Below are 23,183 nucleotides of genomic sequence, written 5' to 3'. Positions count from 1 at the left end.
AAATTTATAATGAATAATCACCAATAGACAATATTTATTCACATACAGAGGAAAATATATCCAACTCTAAGTAGCAGAATGTGGATGCTTCTTATCATAGACTTTATTCTTTAAAAGGAATAGGTCCACTGCTTTTATAGAAATGATAAGTGCTTATTATTTTTAAAAGATGAAACCAGAAAAATAAAAACCCAATACAATCTAGAAATAATTGTTCTTGACAGCTGACATACAAAGAGATGGAAGAAGGAGTAGTTCAGATCATATTCAGTGAAATAATTTCATACAAATGGGATCATATTGTATGTGCTTTTAAAATTAAAATGCTTACATTTTTTTCCTGCGAGTTAGGTAAAGAAAAAGAAACAGGGGTGAAACAAAAGGAATTGTTGAAACTGAAATAATGTTTTTAGCACAAGAGAGTCATTTTTAAAAGATTCTTCTAATTTTAAAAGGATAAAATAATGAAGCTTTCACTGAACACTTGGGAACATATTTTAGGAAAGGAGTTGTCCTCTGCTGGGTGTCCACACATGGTGGCCCCCACAGGTGACGTGATTGTGCACAAAGGTGGTGGTGGGGTGGCCAGGCTCCTGTCCACCTTTGTCGTTTGTCCCCTATCCCGGCCCTGTCCCAGCAGGGCTCAGGGAGGAATTCAAAGTGTACTTTACCTCCATTTTTTTTGAATTTTGTAATTTTTTAATTTTTAAAATTACTTAAGGTGTACAACATGGGAATGTGATATGTGTATACATAATGAAATGATTACTGTGGTCAGATTTTGAAGGAACAAGGGAAGGCCAACAATAGCAAATACCTCACAGCAGCATTGGAAGGTAAATATTATTGACTTTGGCAACTATGTATCTGTTGGTGGCATCTTAGAGTAATTTTCCCTTGAGAGGGGGAGACAGATACCAAATTATAATTCTCAAAAATTTTATTTAAAATGTTCTTTTTCTTTGTCCATTTATTTTGTTTTCTTCAAATGCCTTGTGGTTTTGAAATTGTTTCATTATACTGTAGGAAAAAATGTTTTTAAAAATCAATTTAATTTTCTGTTTTTTTCAGGAATGTTAATTTTTTATCACCACTCTTTTTTTTTTGGTGTTCTTTTTTTTTTATTAGTTTCTTCTTTATAACAAAGTGAATCAGTCACACATATACATCTGTTCCCACATCCCTTCCCTCTTGCGTCTCCCTCCCTCCCACCCTCCCTATCCCACCCCTCCAGGCAGTCACAAAGCACCGAGCTGATCTCCCTGTGCTACGCGGCTGCTTCCCACTATCTATCTACCTTACGTTTGGTAGTGTATATATGCCCATGCCTCTCTTTCGCTTTGATGAATGGATAAAGAAGATGTGGCACATATATACAATGGAATATTACTCAGCCATAAAAAGAAACGAAACTGAGCTATTTGTAATGAGGTGGATGGACCTAGAGTCTGTCATACAGAGTGAAGTAAGTCAGAAAGAGAAAGACAAATACCGTATGCTAACACATATATATGGAATTTAAGAAAAAAAAATGTCATGAAGAACCTAGGGGTAAAACAGGAATAAAGACACAGACCTACTGAGAATGGACTTGAGGGTATGGGGAGGGGGAAGGGTAAGCTGTGACAAAGCGAAAGAGAGGCATGGACATATTTACCTCCATTTTTAAGTAGTTTGGGATATCTGTGGTGTTCCTGGATCCATCTCTGTACCTCCCATTGCTATATAATATCTGGATGCCCAGATATCCCCTGGAGGGCATGAGTACTGGGTTCGAACAAATTAAATCAGATATTTGCTAATGCCCGCCATGAAAATCCCTATGCTAGGTGAAGCCCTTGCCCTTCCCATCATCCTAATCTTACAGGATTTATGTTAACTCAGAATAAACTGAAGGAAAAGTAATCCAACTGTAGAAGGGGGGAACAAATAAGTTTCAAGGTCATCTTCTCTTCAGGTATCAGAACACCCAGCAAAGGATCCCTACATCACTCCATCTTCTCTTCCCACCCCTGTCCCTGTCTTTTTGTCTCTATCTCCCTCACTTTCTCACACGAGCAAAAAATTTATATGTCAAATATTGAAACCATACATATTAGAAGGAAACAAAGTATTTTTAATCCTCTTACGCTGGTGAAGGTCTTTCTAAGTGTGACGTGTTTAAAGAACCCCTTTGGCTTCTACCTGCCCATCATTGTATGGGGTTGTGACAGATACCCCACCTGCTCGCTAGCCACAGAACTGAGCAACTGACCAATCATGGCACATCTCTCATCTCTATGGACTGGTTCAAGGCAGGGAGAAGGGGGAGGAGGACATATAACCCCAGCAGAGTCATTCTGAGTCCTTCCATGGGATATGATATACAGACTTCGAGAGTCTTTTATTTGGGGATTCTAAATCATTAGAATGTAAGCTCAGAACTGCCAGCAGTTCTTTTTATCATTACACAGAGATTATCTGCTTTAGAGAAAATGATATCTCATATAGATATAGACAAAGCTGAACAGTGAGAAGAGAGACAGAGCCCTGATGATATATTGTGGAGATCCTCATCCAGCCATGCAGAAAGAGCTACCTCTGTAGCATCCAGTTACATGAGCCAACATTCTTCACTTCCTTCCTTCCTTCCTTCCTTCTTTCTTTTCTTTTTCTTTTCTTTTCTTTTGCTTAAGCTAGTTTGATTTGGGTTCTATCTCTTGAAATTGATTGAGTACTGACAGATGCAGCATGAAACCCCACATGCCTTAAAGGAAAATATTGATTGATTTAATTACATGAAAATTAAAAGCATGTATGTGGAGCAAAAAAAACTGTAAAAAAGATAAAGGGAAAACTGGGAAAATTATGTATAATATATATGACAGGAAGAGGGTTAGTATTCATAATCTATAAAGAACACTTACAAATCAATATGAAAAAGGTAAACAGGGAAGGAGGAAAAGAGCAAAGGATACATATGGACAGAAACAGAAAGATGCTTCACCTAATTAATATAAAAAATATGAAAACTCAACCCACGAGACTCATTTTTCATCTTTCAGATTGGCAAATATCCAGAGCTGGCAAAGGTTAGGGAAAACGAAGCCTGTAGTTATCAAAATGATAAGGAAATGCCACAAATTACACACATACATTTGACAAATTAGAGAAAATGGACCAGTTCCTTGAAAAACACAAACTACCATAAATTTCTCAATATGAAATAAATCATTTGAAGAGCGATATAGCTATTAAGGAAATTGAATTCATAATTTAAAAACTCCCCCAAAAGAAATACCCAGGCCCAGAAGGTTTCAATAGAGAATTCTACCAAATGTACAAAGAATTTACAGCAATTCTTTACAACCTCTTCCAGAAAACAGAGAAAGAAGGAGCACTTCCAAACTCACTTTATGAGGTATTACCCTGATACCAAAACCAAAGGTAGTACAAATAAAGAAGACTAAAGACCAATATCCCACAGAATATAAATACAAGATGCCTTAACAAAATATTAGCAAAGAGAATTCAGCAAAATAATAATTTTGCTGAATAATTATACACCATATACACCACAAAAATTCATACACCACAAAAATAATTATACACCATAGCCAAGTGGGGTCTAATTCAAAGGATGCAAGGCTGGTTCAATATTTGAAAATCCATCAATGTAATTCACTATCCTGATAGACCAAAAGTAGAAAAATCACATGACCATATCAATTGATGCAGAAAAAGCACTTGACAAAATTCAACACTCATCCCTGATTTAAACAAAAACCTTTCACAGACTCACAGACTTAGAGGGTGGGCTTGTGGTTGCCAAGGGGGAAAGGTGAGGGGGACGGATGAATTGGGAGGTTGGGATGGGCATATACACACTACTACATGTAAAATAGGTAATTAACAAGGACCTACTGTATAGCACAGGGAACTGTACTCAACACTGTAATAACCTATATGGGAAAATAATCTGAAAAAGAGTGGATATATGAATATGTATAACTAATTCCCTTTCTGTACACCTGAAACTAACACAACATTGTGAATCAACCATACTCCAATATAAAATAAAAAGTAAAAATAAAACTTTCATAAAACTAAGAATAGAAGGAAACTTCCTGACTTGATGAAGAGCATCTACAAAAATCCTATAGCTAACCTCACACTTAATGGCGCAAGACTGAATGCTTTTCTCCTAAGACTGAGAACAAGGCAAGGATCTAACAATCCAATTGAAAATAGGCAAAAGACATGAAAAGACATTTCACTAAGGGGATACGTGGATGGCAGATGAGCACAAGAAAAATGTTCAACATCATTAGCCATTAGGGAAAGGGAAATTAAGCTCATTATGAGATATTACTACACACCATTAGAACAGATAAAAATAAAAATAGTGACAACACCAAAGACTGACAACGATGCAGAGCAACTGGATCTTTCATACGTTGCTGGTAGAATGTAAAATGGTACAGACATTCTGGAAAATGGACAATTTCTTTTTAAAAAATACTACACATACACTAGTCATACAACTCAGCAGTCACACTCCTGGGCATTTGTCCCAGAGAAATGAAAACTGGTGTCCACACAAAAATCTGCACATGATTGTTCAGAGCAGCTTTGCTTGTTTGTTTGTTTGTGGAATAGCCCCAAATTGAAAACAACAAAAATGTCCTAAAATAGGTGAATAATTAAACCAACTGCAGTACATCCATGCCATGGAACACTACTCACTAATAAAAACGAATAGATCGGGGCTTCCCTGGTGGCGCAGTGGTTGAGGGTCCGCCTGCCGATGCAGGGGACACGGGTTTGTGCCCCGGTCTGGGAAGATCCCACATGCCGCGGAGCGGCTGGGCCCGTGAGCCATGGCCGCTGAGCCTGCACCTCGGGAGCCTGTGCTCCGCAACGGGAGAGGCCACAACAGTGAGAGGCCCGCGTAACCACAAAAAAAAAAAAAAAAAGAACGGACTATTGATACATATAACAACTGGGATGGATCTCTAGGTTATTATGCTTAATGAAAAAAAAAGCTTACCTCAAAAGATAACGTAGATGATTCCATTTATATAACATTCTGGAAATGACAACATTAAAGAGATGGAAAACAGATGAGCGGTTGCCAGGGGTTAGGTTTGGTGAGAGGAAGGGGAGTGGGGTGATTATAAAGGAGTAGCACAAGGGAGAACTTTGTGGTGATGGAACAATTCCACATCTTGATTGCACTGGTGGTGACATGAATCCACACGTGATAAAATGACATAGACGTACGCACACACATTGCACCAACGTCTATTTACTGGTTTTGATGTTGTACTGTACTTACATTAGATGTACCCATTGGGGGAATCTGGGAGAAGGGTACATGGAACGTCTCTGTACGATCTTTACAACTTCCTGTGGATCTATAATTATTTCAAAATTAAAAGTTTTGAGAAATCATATATGTGGCTCACATTATATTTTTACTGGACAGCACCTCGGTCCTCCATTAAATGTGACATAAACTCAGTCTACCTAGATTGAGCCTTGAGCTGCTACTTGGTTCTTGGTGGGTCCCTCTGTTCAGCTGCCTCCTGTTCATTTCAACCCCCAACAATGTCCCCACCCACCACCAAACACACACACGTGCATCTCTGGCTGGGTCCTTGCTGGAAATGGCTGACCACCAGAACCACAACCCTGGCCCCCAGCCCACCACTCTCTTGTTCACTGGTTTCCCACCAACTTGCCCGTGCACCAGACATCCTTCTCCACCCTCAGACAGTCATGTATGATAATGCCAGACTGCGGATCCCAGTGGACCCTGATATCAAAATACCAAATTATCCCCAAAGGGCTCAGACCTCTATCTGGATCTGAACTTCAGGCCCCATCCCCCCGTTTTTTGTGTGATTTTTTTTGCGGTACGTGGGCCTCTCACTGTTGTGGCCTCTCCCGTTGCGGAGCACAGGCTCCGGACGCGCGGGCTCAGCGGCCATGGCTCACGGGCCCAGCCGCTCCACGGCATGTGGGATCTTCCCAGACCGGGGCACGAACCCGCGTCCCCTGCATCAGCAGGTGGACTCCCAACCACTGCGCCACCAGGGAAGCCCAGGTCCCACCCCCTTTTTGTCTCTACCCCTAAGCGGGCCCAGTTCACAGCAGCTGCAACTTGCCTCTCACCCATGTGCACCAGCGTCATGCCTTGGTGCCCTTCCCAGACACCCAACAACATACAGCTTCATGCAGAAGTTTCACACCTCACCAAGGCATGACCACTTCTCCCCTGAAGTTGTCTCTGGAAATGACATTCTTCCCAACGAGTAAAATTTGTTGATTTTTATTCCCCTAGCTAGTTCCACAATATTTTTGAGCTGCCATTAAAACTTCCTAGACCCTAGTTTTTTGGTACTATATTGACACAAGCTGCAAAGAGCTAATGTACACTGTCAACAAACAATTACACTTTTATCACTTGCAATATATGGAATTGCAGCTTACTAGGCATTTTCTCTAATCAGATACTTACCACTGCTCTGCTCTTTACCAGGCTTGGGAGATAAATTCTAACATGGAGGGTTCCTCAAAGGTGCTAAAGCTCGAGGGGGTGGGCAAGCTTGAGTCTCCCCATTTGGATACTTGAATCATTCCTCTGCCCTGCAGCCTGCTCTCCCCTCACCCACTCCTTACTGTTGAATTGATTTCAGACGAGTTGATGACCCCGCAAGCCAGGAGGAGATATCACATTGCATGTCGGAATAAGCAAATAAAACTTTCAGATTTTCACATCTTTTATCTGACAAGTCTAAATACTATATTGAAAGGAGTGAGGTATTGTTCAATAGTGCAGTCCAGACTTATTAGAGAAAAGGGGTAAAATGATGGCAGGAAAGGCAAGAGGCCCCTATTGCTGTTGGCTATCTTCTTGTTGACTCTAAAATGTGCGGAGAACAGCTTTTTTTGTTGTTTGTTTTTGTTTGTTTTTGTTTGTTTTTGTGGTACGCGGGCCTCTCACTGTTGTGGCCTCTCCCATTGCAGAGCACAGGCTCCGGACGCGCAGGCTCAGCGGCCATGGCTCACGGGCCCAGCCGCTCCGCGGCATGTGGGATCTTCCCGGACCGGGGCACGAACCCGTGTCCCCTGCATCGGCAGGCGGACTCTCAACCACTGCGCCACCAGGAAAGCCTGAGAACAGCTTTTGCAAACAGATGGCATGGCCATAGATGTAAGCCAATACTCTTCTTTCGCTTTATCAAGGCTTCTTGGATTTTGCACTTCCTCACGAGCCGTTTTTTGGCTTGTCTCCCTGCCCAGAGGAGCCCAGAGTCTTGGAAACTGGTGATGCTCATGACCCCAAATTTCTCACTGTCCCAGTTCAGAATCCATCAATGGCTTCCAACTGTCCTTACGATTAAAACCAAAATCCCTAAGGAGGCCCACAAAGCCTGCCTGGCTCAAGCCCCTCCAGTCTCCTTTGGTCAAGGGTGGGGGCAGCAGTCAGCCCAGAGTGCAGGCAATACGGGGTGTATTTCCTGTGGAGAACTTGAAAACAATAATAAAGCAGACTTGAAAAGTCTACTTATTATCACCATGAGTCTGCACCCCAGTGTCAGTGATAAAATCCTCTTCCCCGCCTCTCTCCCACCCTGCTCCTTGATACACTGCTGGTTTCAGTTCCTTCAATTGGCCAAGTCCCCATCCTCAGGGCCTTTGCACATGCTGTTTCCTCTTCAGAACATTTTCTCACATCCCCTCCACCTCTTTGATTAACCCCTTCTCATCATTCAACTCTCCTCACAAAAGTCAACATTATTTTCAGAAAGGTACATTCCTGACCTTCCAGACTAGTCTGTCTATTTTGCATTCTCGAAGGTCCCTGTGGAGGTCACTGCTACTCTTCATGTATCTCCAGCTTTCCTTCCAGACACTGGTGGAACCGTCCCTCCGCACCTTTGCTGAGCTCATGCCTGGCCATGGCACTGGCTTTGCCAAGGCTGAATGGGTAGCAGCGAAGTGTGCTGTTTCAAGGAGGGAGCCTCGAGGACCCTGGGTTCCTTTCACGAAATTCCCCTCTTCCCTTTTCCCTGCTGCAGTGACCCTGGGTCTCTGTCAGCGGGGGTGTCTGAGTGATTTCACTAAGCAGCCAACCCCTGCACACCACCTCTGAACATGTAGTATGGCAAGAAAGAAACTTTTAGTGAGTTAAGCCTTGGAGATTTGAGGGTTGTTTGTTACCATAATGTTTCAAAGTGTAGATTTTTATTACTATTCAGGTATGGTGAGGGCAACAGATGAGGAGGCAATTGCCATTGAAGAGATAGTTTGTTACAGCTCCCAAAGGTGGGGGAGGGAGCATGCCATGCCACACAGGGCCACACGGGGAAGCACCAGGGTTGGTCAGGATGTAGAAGGGATAGGAGGAAAATGTGAGCAAGAGCCTTAATTGGGGTTGCAGGAGGGGAAGGAATGGGTGAGGCAGGGTAAGCAGGCGACTGCCCGTAGTTGTCTGACATCTGACCCTGGGGTGCTTAGGGCAGGGGGATGGTGGCTTAACAGGTAAGAGCTCAGTAAAGGAGGTAGGTGGGCTCTGAATTGGTTGGTTTGCATATAAAAGGCTCACTCCCAGAAGAGTAGTTTGCTGTGTCTTAGAATTGCTAACCCTGAGAGGGGCTGCCTCTCCTGGGTCAGCAAAGTCCCAAGATGTCAAAGCATCAGAAAATATTTGCATTATTTGTGTGATTAACACACACAGCCATACAGGGCCCATCCTGACAATTACCCCTTTTTTTTTTCATTGCTAGCATTTACCACATTTCCTAATAAGATGTATTTTGGGGTAAATATTTTTATTATTTTTGTGATTATTTTGTTCAGGTCTCCATGAAAGCAGTGGATATGTTTGCTTTCCCCATCCTTGTCCAGTTCATTGCATACAGTAAGTTCCCTACATATGAACAAGTTCCGTTTGGGGAGCGGTTTCGTAAGTCCAATTTGTACGTAAGTCCAACAAGGTTAGCCTAGGTACCCAACTAACACAATCGGCTATATAGTATTGTACTGTAATACGTCCATAATACTTTTCACACAAATAATACATAAAAAACAAACAAACACAAAAAAATAAAGCAAACATTTTTGATCTTACAGTACAGTACCTTGAAAAGTACAGTAGTACAGTACAACAGCTGGCAGTCAGGGGCTGGCATTGAGTGAACAGGCAAGAAGTTACTGACTGGAGGAGGGAGAGGAGGTGGGAGATGGTAGAGCTGAAGGATCATCAGCAATAAGCGATGGAGGGCAAGCTGCAATTTCACTCACGCCTGACGTCGATGGCACAGGTTCTGGTTCCTTGCTGGATTCAACTCTATCTACCCTCTTGAAAAAACGATCCAGTGATGTCTGGGTAGTAGCTCTTTTTTTCTCATCATAGATGACACGGTAGCACTGGATTGCATTCTGAATGGCTGCTGCAACCTTCGTGTACCGTTCTACGTTTAGGTGCTGTGCCTCAAAAACTAACAGTGCCTCCTCAAATAAAGAAAATCCCCTTGCCATTTCCTGCATCGTGAATCTCTTTGGTTCTTCAGTTAGTTCTTCCTCTTGTCTGTCTTCGTCTTTTCTCTGGGCCTCCAATTCCTGGCACTTCTTAGCAGTACCAGCTACATCACCACTGCTTTTATGCTTGCTTCCAGACACCCTGGGCTTGAAATAAAGACACTTTACTACTGTACTCTATACAGTACTGTACAGTAAAGTACACAAAAGCACAACCACTTGTAGAGGATGCACACAGTGACAATGTATACCAGACACACGAACTAGCTTATGTCACTGGACATGCAAATGCACATTCGCATCTTTGAAAGTTCACAACTTGAATGTTCGTATGTAGGGGACTTGTATTTATTTTTGAATGAATGAATGGAGGGTTATCTGTCATTTCCAGGGGCAGCCACCCAGTGTCACAGTTCATCGTGATGCTGCCAGGATAGACAACAGGAGGGGGAGACAGCTGGACATGGTATAAGGAACACTTACTGACTCTGGCCATCTCCCTACACCCACGAAACAGGGTGAGGTACAAGGAAAAAGCAGGCTGTTCTGGACATCTCCAGGAAGAGGAGGGGCTTTTAATGGGGCTGTCAGGAAGAAGAGACAGAGGGAAGTGGAGGGAGGGTGGAGAGGAAGCAGTGAGCCCAGGTGGGAAGGTGAGACTGCCCCAGGCTCAGAACTGCACCCTCCCTGCTTTGTGGAGACTGAAGAAGGGAGAGACCCTTAGAGGGGAATTGCTCCATGGGGCACCCGGCAAGGCTGGACTGTCCACAAAAGGGCTGGTACATCCCCACCCAAGTTTGGCCCAGATGCAGCTGAGTTGGTGCTGCCCACCTGCAAGAAGCACTGAGGCCTTGAGCATATCAGCAGTGGCCAGTGTGGCCTGAAGACCAGGGGGACCCTCCTGAAATGTCGAAGTCTGTGAAAGACTTGCTTGGGGGAACCACAACAATGGCTGAAATGAGATTTCTCACCTTCATGAGTGGAGGCTCTAGGTCAAAATTCTTTTTAAATGCAATGATATGACACTTTTTCCACCCAAGAGAAGCATTTGCATATTCCTATCTGTAAAAATAAAAGGTAGTCTTCTGACTCCAGGAGATAGTACCCATGTCTGAGAATTCCAAGGCTCTCAGTTGACTGACTACCATCTTCCCAAGCTGGGGCCTCTGGGCTCTGAGGCACAAGGGTTGGGGTGAGACCTTGAAGGGACCCTGTCAAGTGAGGAACAGTTGAAGGAAGTGGGCATGGAAAGTAAAAGAGAATTGGTCAGGAGAGAACTGTCTTCAATTCCCTGAAAGTCCATGCCTGACACACCAACGTCCTCATGAAATGATGAGCGAGAACCAGGACCACAAGGACGGAGGTTCCGGGGAAGCTACTTGGGTCCATCGACATACAGAAGAACATGAGCAGTCACACCTGCCTGGGGAGGCAATAGGCTGCCTCTCAAGGTCAATCCAATTTTAATTCCTCAGTTACTTATTGAGGGCCAATGGGTGTCAGATGCTGAACCTCAGAGACAGGTCAGAGCCGTGGGCCGAGCTCACCGGGACATGGCTTTGTTTCCACTAGTCAGAGGACCCATGGGAAAGACCAGAATGAAACTCTTATCTCCACGAACTCTGATCTGGAGCCTTGGAGTCCATTAGTACAGTGAAGTGACTCCATTACTGGAGTGTGTGTAAATCCTGATTCCTGATGTCTAGAGAAACAGGAGGATAGGACAGACGGAAGAGTAAGGCTTTATTCGAGCGTCTCCCAGGCACGTGGCGGCCTTCTGAGATAGGGACAGAACAATGAGTCGTCCCCGCGTGAGTACTGCTGTGGCTGGTGCTCTAGGCCTCAAGTGAAACCAGAGATCTAGCCAGCTCTAAGGGCGTGATGACTGGGAATGACAGAGACCGACCACCCCTTGGGTGATGTGGCTCAAGGCTTTGCCTTTGCAGTACTTGGCCTGCCTTTCAGCCTCCGCTCACATCTCTCTCCCGTTTGCTCTCTCCCCTGCACCCACATGGGCCTTTACACTTCCCTCGAATGTGCTGTATTTCTTCCCACCCCAGGGCCTTTTCATATGCTGCCCCCAGGGCTGTGTGCACTGCTCTCTCCCTTAGCCACCCAGGCTGCCACCACCTCCCCTATCCATCTCCCACTAGCTTCTGGGGTCTCAGTTTGAATGTTACTTCCTCTGGGAAAGAGTTTGGAAATCCCTGATAAACCTCCTCCAATAACAGAGTATTTCTCCTTTATAATATGCATTCCAATCATAGTGAATTGATTTTCTTATTGAATTACTTGTGATGTATCTGTCTTTCCTTCTTGATGGTAAGTCCCTCAAAGGTAAGGACGTTTAACTTCTTCTCTGCATCACTAGCACATATAAGATGGAATACTGTTACGGACTGCATATGTCCCCCCAAAATTCATATGTTGAAATCCAACTCTCCCCAGAGTTAATGGTACTAGGAAGTGGGGCCTTTGGGAGGTAATTAGGAATCAAAGAGGTCAGGAGGGTGGGCCCCTCTTGAATGGGATTAGTGCCCTTATGAGAGTCATGAGAAAGCTTGCTTCCTCTCTCTGCTCTCCATCCACCATATGAGGATACAATGAGAAGGTAGCAGTCTGTGTGCGACCCGGAAGACAGCTCTCACCAGATCCTCACCGTGCTGGCACCCTGATCTTAGGCTTTCAGCACCCAAACATGGGAAATAAATCTCTGTTGTTTATAAGCCACCCAGTCTATGGAATTTTTGTTACAGCAGCCCAAGCTGATTAAGACAAATATGTAGGGAATGAATGAATGAATATTCAACCATTAGAGAGTCGACAGAAAACTTGTGCATGGGATGAAGTCCAGGGGGAGAAAGCAGTCACAAGCTTCCAAAAGACAGAAAAAGCGTTGACTGTTGGCCTTTGAAAGGCCAATTTACCAGGTTGGCCCTTGGCTGGAATCTGGGATCATGGATTTCAGGAGGGTCCCCACCATTCCCAGAACTGATAAGAGTGTTCTAAAATATTTGTATAAACACTATAGTTTATACTGAACGCCTGCTTTCCCTCTGAATCTGGAACTTTAGTACAGGCCAGGCAGAGGGTGCCCATGCAATCTGCCACCAAGAAAAACTCTGGGCACTGAGTCTCCAATGAGCTTCCTTGGGTGGTAACATTTCACTTGTCACAGTTCACTGCCGGTGGGGGAGTAAGCGCATTCTGTGTGACTCTACTGGGAGAGGACTCTCGGAAGCTTGTGACTGGTTTCTCCCCCCGGACTTCATCCCATGTGCAATTTTCCTTTGTTGTTTTGCTTTGTATCCTTTCATTTTAATAAATCATAGCCAGGAATGCAACTAGATGCTGAATCCTGTGAGTCTTCCAGTCAGTCATTGAACCTAAGCTAAGAGTGATCATGGGGACATCCAACACAGAGGGTGACAAATAAACACAACCAGATTCTTCTGCAAAGTACAAATACTAGATTATTCTCCGAAGGATATTCTAGGTGGTCAGTGGTTAAACAGAAATGGGAAATGCTGGGTTAAACAAAGTGAAGCAAGGATTTTTCGAAAATAAACAAAAAATAGGGTGCTTATGGGAGCTTTTAGTAAGCTAACAGCAAACTTCCAAGGCAGGGATAGATTATGTAATAGTTCCCCAACACATTTGATCATAAACACTTTTATTTTTAAAGCAGCATATGGGCCAGGGTTGTGTGGAACCCTCTCTAGGAAATGATATGCCCAGAGAAGGCAGGTCACAGCTTGGGCTATTGCTACGTTGGCCAGGAGGCTGCTGATGATCTGGGTGTCAGAAGCCCTGAAACCCATAGTGACACCAAAAGGCTGAAGAGTGCCCCAAGATCTAGAGATCCTTGTAAGAAATCCCCACTTCTGGGCTTCCCTGGTGGCACAGTGGTTCAGAGTCTGCCTGCCGATGCAGCGGACACGGGTTCGTGCCCCGGTCCGGGAAGATCCCACATGCCGCGGAGCGGCTGGGCCCGTGAGCCATGGCCACTGAGCCTGCGCGTCCGGAGCCTGTGCTCTGCAAGTGAGAGGCCCGCGTAACGCAAAAAAAAAAAAAAAAAAAGAAATCCCCATTTCTGAGGGTGATGCATGCATGTCTCTTGCTTGCGATCTTAAAAAGCCCAACAAATACAGAATTATCCAGGAATAAACAGTAATATAGCAAATTGGGCCTTTATTGAGTGGCTCTCATTTAAGGCTCTTAGCACTTCAAACAGTGATATTTAAAGAAGACATGTCAATTGACCTTGGGAATAAAAGAGTAAATGTAAGCAACATTTGTCACACTGACAGGCCTGGCAAATAGTGTTGATTTGCCAGCAGCCCTACTCCAGACAGCAGCCACTAGTTAGACACATAAACCATTAAGCTAAAAACAGAACTATCATTACAGGCATCGTCTAGTAATTTTCAGGTAATTGATGGACATTAGTCATAATCACACACAATACACAGACACACAGAGACACCCTTACAGACACATGTTCTCTCTGGTAATTCCCATTTGCATTTAATCAAGAGCTTCTAAAACTGGGAAACTTGGAAAAATCAGGCCTTCTGTGCTTTTAAGTATATATATATCATAAACCCTTTTTTCCTCAGAGCATCCTGTGGGCTGGGGTTCCATGAAATACTCTGGGAAATGAAATGCCCATGGCAGGCAGCTCATGGAGATCATGCTGCTGCTACACTGGATATAAGAGCACTGACACTCCTGGTCTCAGAAGCCCTGAAACCCACAGTAACCAAAAATCTGTAGAGATGGTTCTTGTGCTGCCCCAGGATCTGGGGATCTTTGTAATAAACCCCCATTTCTGAGAGCGACCTGGCATTAGCCAGATATCTGCTGAAAAACCCCAGCTTAAGTCCAAAGGATCTTCTCTCAAATATTCCAGTCTATCCAGAGAACATTCACTGGCTGTACAAACCTCTCCTTTCAGCTGCCCATGTCCATTTATTTTTCAGAGGCCAGGATATCTTTCTTAAGTATCTGGTTGGATGGGAGCAATGCTAGGCCTCCAAATCACCATATATACTTTCTAGAATGCATGCAGGCTTTAGAAGCAAGGTCTGGTGTCATAGCAGGCCCACCTGCTGAGGTCTAAAAATAGGGGAGCAAAAAAAAAAAAGGGGGCTTCCCTGGTGGCGCAGTGGTTGGGAGTCTGCCTGATGATGCAGGGGACACAGGTTCGTGCCCCAGTCCGGGAAGATCCCACATGCCACGAAGCGGCTGGGCCCGTGAGCCACGGCCGCTGAGCCTGCGCGTCCGGAGCCTGTGCTCTGCAACGGGAGAGGCCACAACAGTGAGAGGCCCGCGTACTGCCAAAAAAATTAAAAATTAAAAAAATAAATACATAAAAATAGAGAAGCAGCACTGTATGTTCAAAATGCAAATCCTCTCAACACACTCTGTCAACACCTAGGAGTATTTCCCATAGGACTGTAGCTTCTGGTTCTGCAGCAGGGAGTTCTGGGTATTCCCTCTTTTTGCTCTCTGCCAACAGTTCCCAAAACACAATCCATGGAATATTATCCAGTGTTATGTTAATAGGTTTGCCTAAGAACATGCATAAATAATTTTGGAAAATGCTACACTCAAAGTAGCACCATAGTTCCCAAACTGTGTGCTGAGGTACCCTGGGGTGCTGCAGGGAATGTACAAGAGCACTGAGGGATATTTTAAATGTTCAAGGGAAACTGTGATATTCAATATCTACTGGACACACAAAGTATTAGCTAGAAGTAGTTCCAGTTTCAACTTGAAGCTACATTCCATTCAATGACATCATTTCTTTTCAGACCTGGGTGTTTGGTGGTTGGTGTGAAATAAAGTAGGTGCTGTGTGACAATCAGCACAGAACAGGACGTGAGGGTAGTAGTGCCCAATCGGATTCCAAGGTTTGAGAAGCTGTGCCGAGCCCAACAAGTACACATAGTCCATTAGTAAGTATTTGTGATTAGTTAAGGATGAAATAAACATATGATTTTTTTTCTTTCAATTTATATTATTTTTTCAAAGAGCTACAAAGTTGTTAGGATATAAGTACTTATTCAGCTAGTCAGCCCTGACTACTTAATAAATGGAGCGGATAGGTATTTCTTTTATCCATGGAGCACGGTGGAAATATTACTGAAGCACTTAATGGTACCTCAAACTAAGAAATGTTGGGATCCTGAGTATTACTGTATTAAAGGCTCTGAGAAGTCCTTCAGCAAGAAAGATAGACAGAGTTTGAGCCTTACACTTCTCGGTTCAGCACACGCATGAACAACAGCCTTCTTTACAACATCATCTCAGGAAATCTAGGTGGATGTTGCCCAGGATTTGCTTTATGACCTGACAGGTTCAAAAAAGAGACCAGAGTCTTACTTATTCCCACAATTAACATTTAAAAATTATTTCTCCTCAATCATCCACTTAAGAAATATTAATTGTGTGCCCTATGATACATCATGTACTATGCTTGGCTCTAAGGATAAAAATTTATAAGACACGGACCTGGCCTTCAAGGAGTTCACCCTCAAAAGGAGGCATTCACATTAATTTATCTGAAAATTCAGCCACTTCTCATCACCTTCATTACTGCCATCCATCCTTGTTAAGGGCACATCCATCTCTTGCCCCGGTTATTGCAATAACCTTCCAACTGGTCTCCCCACTTCCCCCTTGTCCTCCTACAGATCATTCTCAACAAGGCAGCGGCATGATTATATTAAGTCCCATCATGTCACTTCTCTGCTTAGAACTCTTCTAAAAGTGCCTTAGTTGATTTCATAACAAGTTAAAGGCCTTGGGCAATCCTCTGACACCACTACCCACTCCCACTCCATCGCCTCTTTCTGTATTACCAACTTGTCTCCCCCTGCTCACTCGCTCCAGCCATCATGGCCTCTTGCTGTTCCTTGAACACATCTGGCAAGTTTCTGCCTCAGGGCCTTTGCGCTTGCTGTTCCCTCAGCTTTCCCCAACTACCCCATCTCTTCCCCGACATGTACATGGTTGGTTCCCTCATCTTCTTCAGGTTTTTGTGCACTTTTACACTGAGGCTTTCCCTGAACACTCCATCTAAAATTGCAACCCTCCCCACCACCATTTCATGGCTTCTGATCTTTGTCCAGCATTTTCTCCATAACACGAATCACCATCTGACGTATTATATATTTAATGAAGCCTTATTTATTAAGTCCACCTTTCCACAACAGCATGTGAATTCCATGAGAGCAGGGAATTTCATTCATTTGATTCCCTGGACTGTGCTCAGCATTAGAGAACAGTGCCAGCTACACAATAGGAGTTAATAACTAATTTTATTATCGCTGAAGACGCAATGATAATGCAACACAGTAAGTGCAGTGATAGAGATGTGCCCAGGGATTTCAACATCACCAGCCTGAGCTGATGGAAAAGATAAATTATTAGTCAATCATCCAAAGGATACAGAGGGTAGTGGGAGGACAGGAAGGGCATTTGAAGCAAAGGGGATGGCATGAGCGGAGGAGAGACAACACCCAACTTTACGTGTAATTTATGAAATTGTTCTCCAACCAGTGCCAGGAGAACACATGGAGACCACCAGCTGTTCCTCCTTCACATGTTTGCCACGACTGCTTAATTACCAGTCTCCCTGAGAGAGGGGATTTTTCTGGAGGCTGCTCAGGTGCAGACTTTACTTGCTCCTACAGGATCCTGGAAAACCCTAACCCAGCTTGGTCTTCCATGACAGAGGCTGAAGCGCCCCGCACCATGGGTCAGGAGGGCGTGGTGGGATGGCAATGGGGAAGGGGGCCTTTGAGGAAGAGGGGCCACCGTGTTTCAGAAGACTGCTGCTTCTGTAGCTACCCACCCCCCAAATCGGGCCAGTGACATCCCCCATTTGGGAAGGAGGCTGTTCTCTCTCCGTCCAGGCTGCCCTTAAAGTCTGAACCACCTCAAGAGGCTCCATGGAACAGCTGGGACCTACCTAGGCCCTTAGATGGTGCCACCCTAGGGTTGGCATTACCCGGAACAGCTTTGCATTTCCTGTTCCTCACATACCAGGGAGACACAAACAATGGTTGTCCAAATATAAGTGAGTGGTCAGCAGTGTCTCTCCCTGGAGATTCTCCATCCTAAGGACTTGTGCCCACCTAGCCTCTAGCAGCTGCTGAGGCCACTCTGGGAAGACAGCAGGTGGGGTCTCTGTGAGCTCTGGGTGGCTCAAGATGCTGAAAATATCTGCAAGAGGGCAGGGAGGCTGTACTGAGAGAACTGGGTGGCCCACCTGACCTGCCCCTGCACCACTATGCCCTTCCTCTCAGCCACCAGAGCCTGTTCTGAGCACGGTACCTGGTATGAAGCGTCAGGGTCTCCATATTAGAGACCGAACTTCCAGTGTGCAGCATCCGTGCCCAGGAATGACAACTCTCATCGTCCCCAGCTGCGGCAAGCCCTCCTCCAGCAGCTGCTGGATAGGAAGCCAAGAGCTCAGGCACCATCCCTGTGACCTGGGCAGTAATGCCCCTTGGACATGGTTGAGGGCAGGGCCAGGAGGGCCAGGCCCAGGCCACACAGGGTACCATGTCCACTGTTTTCCCATGCTCCGGGGAACCAGGATGCACAGAAGCTTCCAGAACCATGGCCTTCAGGAGGCACTGTGCAGATTCCCTTCCAAGCAAGAGGACTGACTGGGGTTCTGCTCAGGCTGGGTTCCTAGGCCAGGCTAGAATGTGGCAACAGGGCAAGCAGGACCCACAGCTGTGCAGCATGAAGCACAGCGCCGAAGGCCAGGTCATAGGTGATGGGTGATGGTGGTGATGAACAGCGGGGGGTCAACCTGACTTATCATATCCGAACAAGAGAGGTGTGTAGTTGATAGTAAAGAGCCCTTCCCTGTGCCCTTACCCGGAGACCTGAGAGGAAGAAGCCACAGGGGCAGTGAGACGGCTTGGTTACCTGGGATTTTTTTGCAGGGGGTTCGGGGAATCTCTCAGGCTCTATCTACCAGTGTCTGTATGGTTCTCTAACTCCATGTGGCTTCCAGGGCCACCATGGAGCACAACTCCAAGGGGTGCCATTCATATCACGGTCTATGGCCCTGGATTTGGAACTGTTGCCTTATCCCTGAATTTTGTCTCTTTGCCTGGAGGCTCAGACTTAGTCAACTGGCAGCTTAAATTTGGAAATGGGTTTTACGCCCTGGATGCCATCATTTTGGTCATCTTTGGTGTCACACTTTGCAAAGCAGAGACTGATCCAGAGCAATCCCTTAATCCCCAAGATTCTGCCCAAGTCTATGGAGAGTGAGATGATACACAAGAAGGCATGGGTGGGATAGGGAGGGTGGGAGGGAGGGAGACCCAAGAGGGAAGAGATATGGTAACATATGTAAATGTATAAATGATTCACTTTGTTATAAAGCAGAAACTAACACACCATTGTAAAGCAATTATACTCCAATAAAGATGTTAAAAAATAAAATAAAAATAAAGAAGGCATGGGAGCCTGGAGACAGCGGCAGGATTTAAGGGACTGATGTGCGAAAGTGATGGAGGTACCTCGTCCACAGAGAGGTTCCCACTGGCCTCGCCTCCCATGTGATCATCATCCTCCATCAGTCACTCCATCTATTTCCTCATAACCCTGAACGGCTTCTTGATATGTATTTATTTGTTAATTGCCTATCTTCTTCGGCTTGAAGGTAAGTTTCATTTAGAGCAAGGACTTTGTCCATCTTGGTTAACTTTATGTGTTCAGGGCCCAGCACAGTGCCTGGCTCAGAGGAGATGCTCAGTAAATCCATGTGAAATGGAATGAATGGGCGAGGAGTTGGTGGTGTCAGAGAAGCTAGAAAAAGAAAGTGTTCCAAGAAGAACAAGGTCAACAGGCAGCGAACACTTTTGAGGGGTCTGATGAGGGAGGATCAGAGGGTCGATGGATGTGGCAATTAGGGTGGTGGTGAGTTTTCCCAGAGCAGTATGGTGGAGCAGTCAGACTGCAACTGGGTTACTGTGGGGAAGCCGCCCCTACGAAGGGAGGAAGTGGGGACACTGAGTCTAGATGGCTCTCTCAAGCAGTGGGGTTGAAAGGAAGAGGGTCAATCAGAAGCTAGTTTTAAACAAAAGCCTTTTTTGCCCCCTAATCAGAAAATGCTCATTTCCACCTTCCTCTCCTGCCCACCCCTTCCTGTGGCTCCTCTCTGGGCACACACCATTCATCATCTTTCATTACTTTATTTTTTAATAGAATAAGCAAGTTCATGGGCCTCCGTTTCAGTCTAATAGTCATTCTCTTGGCAGGATAATAATTGATACCTTAAGTGACCTCACTAATCAGCAGGGACAATTAGAACGATATAAGGGGAGGATGATTTGCCATGTCGCCTGTCTAGGAAAGACGGAAAGGTCCCCGCTATCTCTAGGTCAGAATGGGATACTTCCATGGGTGACTAACTCCTCATTAGTCCACCTTCCTGGGTCCCTTTGAGCAAAGCAGAGACAAGAAATCTCCAAGGAAGGTTAAAATGTAGTGGTACACGTAGGGTCACAATGGGCCCATTTTCATTGCTGGGCCCTGCCACCCTTGAAGCCCTCTTCTTATCTTTCTTCCTTGGGGAAGAAAGGTCTGCCTTGCTCTAGAGATTTCTGAAAAGGCCAATGAAAATATAGCTTTAGTAGATGAACTTCTTCAAGCGTGGCAAGAAAACATGCCATTTCAAGGCAGCCTTGGATAAACCTTTTGATCAAGTGGCATGCTCTCTCCAAGTGCATCCTCATCACTTTCATTCCCTTTGGAAAAGAATTACCAGGTGGGAAACTCAGGAAAATGTGACAGGTATGGAGTACCTGCCTTTCAATAAGGCATCAACGCACAAGAAAAGGAAAGGTGGGCTAGACATCACCACATTAATACAGATTCTTTACCTGCTCAACCACCATGCCCAGACGTCAGCTGGGAATAGGGCTTTGTAATGGAGTCCAGCCCTTGGTCCTGCCCTGTTCACCACAATTTTTAAATAAAGTCCTTATATTGGAGTGATTTGAAGTTTATAGAAAAGTTGCAAAGATAGTACAGAGAGTTCCCGTATACCTTTTATCCACTTTCTCCGTAACCATGGAATTGGCCAAAATGAAGAGATGAACAATGACATTTTACTAGGAATGAACTACAGCCTTTATTTGGATTTCACCAGTGTTTCCACTTCTTCTGTTCCAAGATCCAATCCAGGGTACTACACTGCATTTAGCACCATCACTTTTAACGTCTTGTACGGGAACACAGTTGGCACCCTGGTCAACTTATGACTGGTATGATGGAGACCCAAATCCAAAAGGTCCCCCGAGGCTTAATATAGAGAACTTTCATTGAAGACAGATAAGGGTAAATTTTTGTCCTTGACCCCTAGACCCATACTGTAAAAGTAGTTGCCAAACATTCCTGGAGCTCGAAGCTGACTCTGAGTGTGCGCTCTGGTGCTAAGAAAGCTTATGAGACCTTGGGATACCTTCCCAGGGCTAGAGTGTCGGAAGGGAGAGGGCACTGATTCTGGTCTATCCATGTGGGTTTGTTTACCTCCTAACTGCTTTTATTTTTCTCAATTGTATTTAAAAGTCAGAATCTTTCAGAAACACAAGAAAGTCCAGAGAAGAATATAATAAGCACCTTTGTGTTCAACACCCACTAAGGAAAAGAAGCACTGTAAACACAGTCGTAGCCCTGGGGAGCTCTCCCTCCCCCTGGCATGGCGACAGGACCCTCCATAATCTGGCTTCTGCCTCATTTCCCATCAGTCATCAGCCCCCACCGCAAACAACAACAACAATAAATAAATACGCAAAGGACCAACTCACCCCCAGCACTCCAGCCATACAGAAGGTCGAGCGATTCCCCAAATACAGCCATGGTGTATACACGCTGGCCCCTTTATGCCCGCTATCCTCTTTGCCTGGACTCTTCCTGCACGTTCATCCCCTGCCATTTCCCAATTCCAATTTCTTCTTTAAGACTTGGCTCAAGTGGCACCTCCTCAGTCGTGCCTTCCTCATCCGTCCAGGTGCTCTGCCTCTGAACCCTCCTTGCTCTGGACACATCTCTCCAAACTGCACTGACTTGTCTATTTCCTTTATGTTTCTGCTTTGACTCTCCAAGGTCCGGACCCGTGTCCGGTTCGTCTCTAGATCCCAACATCCAAGCCTAAGGCCTGGAATAAAGAGGTGCTTGGGGAATATTTGAGAGGCTTGCAGTTTAGTGTGATAATTAAGAAAAAAATCTCTAAAGCTAGCAGTGCTTGGGTTAGCATTCTGGCTCTGCTACTAACTAGCTGTGTGATCATGGTCAGGTGCCTTCACATCTCTGTGCCTCATTTTCCCCTTTGCCAAATGGGGATTAATCATGGTATCTCTCACACAGTGTGTTGAGATGATTCTATGAGTTAATATAGGTAAAATGTTTAGAATAGTGCTTGGCACACTGTAAGTGCTCTATAGCTATTATTATAATTATTTCTATCAAAGTTTTTAGCACCTGGTAGCTATAGTCACCTGGATCGGGTTTCCACAAAAGCAAGACCTAGCTTAAGTATTCGTGTGCAAGTGAGCTTATTTGTGAGTTGATTCCAGGAAGCACAGTGAAGGAGAGAGGAAGTGAGTTGGAAAGGAAATGCATCCCATAAAGGGGTGCTAGTCACACAAGGTGTCATTGTGAGTCCCACTGGGGGATGCTGGGAGTAGGTGTAGAACAGGCAACTCGGTAGTCATACCTGAAGGGAGAGGAAGCTGGGGTATTGATCTACCAACTGCCTTCCTTTGCTGGTTGCTCCTGGAGACTTTAGCTCCAACCACTGAGCTATGGTCAGGGTCTCTACTGGCTCTGCTGCGTCTCCCTCCACGCCCATTGGATACTTAAGCACATGATCTGTGGGGAGGTTGGGGGGCAAATGCTCAAAAAGGACTTCTGATTGTGTCCCTGGCTGCCTGCCTTCCTGCTCTGCTCAGGTCTGTTGAGTGCTGCTGGCCCCCTGCCCCGTCTCTCCCCCTGACTCCATCCTGATCACAGCTTCCCAAGGGCTGGCACCACAGAGAGGCAACAGCACTGAAAACTGATCAGGGTAATGGGCCATCAAGCCGTGCCATCCTCAGCACCAGGCTGATGACTCGCAGAAAGCAGCCCTTCTCCCTCTCATGGACCCCTCATCCCTGGGCCTCCCACATCAGTCCCATTCTGACAATTTTTTCTGCAGCTTTAGTAGCAGCTCCTGGCACTGTGGCAGGACCCATAGCAACACGTACAGCCCATTATGGTGATTTGTGGCCAGGTCCCCGCCCTCTCCCAGCAGGTGGCTCAGAGGCTGGGCCTGAGAGAGGTGGGCTGAGAGAGGATCCAGCTGCCCACTCCTGCCCTCCACCCCCTCCACCTCCTCCTCCCTGGCTGCCAGCTTCCCATTACTCCCTTCCATAACCCCCTCGCTTGTTTGTCCCTGGTGCCTGGTAATTAGGCTGTGTTTATTAAACCATGGGCTCTGGCTCTGCTCACGCGGGCTCTGCTTACCGTAGATTTCCCTGCTAGGACTGCAGAGATCGTAAAAACAACAACCCACCTTGTCTCTCAGGCTTATTTAGTAACTTTGCCATAAATAATCAGGGCAATTTGCGTATTACTACTTG

At 45.4% G+C, this 23,183-nt stretch overlaps 1 protein-coding gene across 1 annotated transcript in view; it reads right to left on the bottom strand.

Moving 5' to 3' along the window:
• Window positions 1-23,183, bottom strand: part of CSMD2 (CUB and Sushi multiple domains 2) — a 675,416-nt gene that overhangs the window by 563,299 nt on the left and 88,934 nt on the right.

This window comes from Mesoplodon bidens, assembly GCF_964165515.1.
Source record: "Mesoplodon bidens genome assembly, chromosome: 2".
In the NCBI taxonomy this organism is placed as follows: Eukaryota; Metazoa; Chordata; class Mammalia; order Artiodactyla; family Ziphiidae; genus Mesoplodon; species Mesoplodon bidens.
The sequence above is the reverse complement of the archived record's forward strand: the minus strand, read 5'-3'. Positions and strand labels throughout refer to the sequence as shown.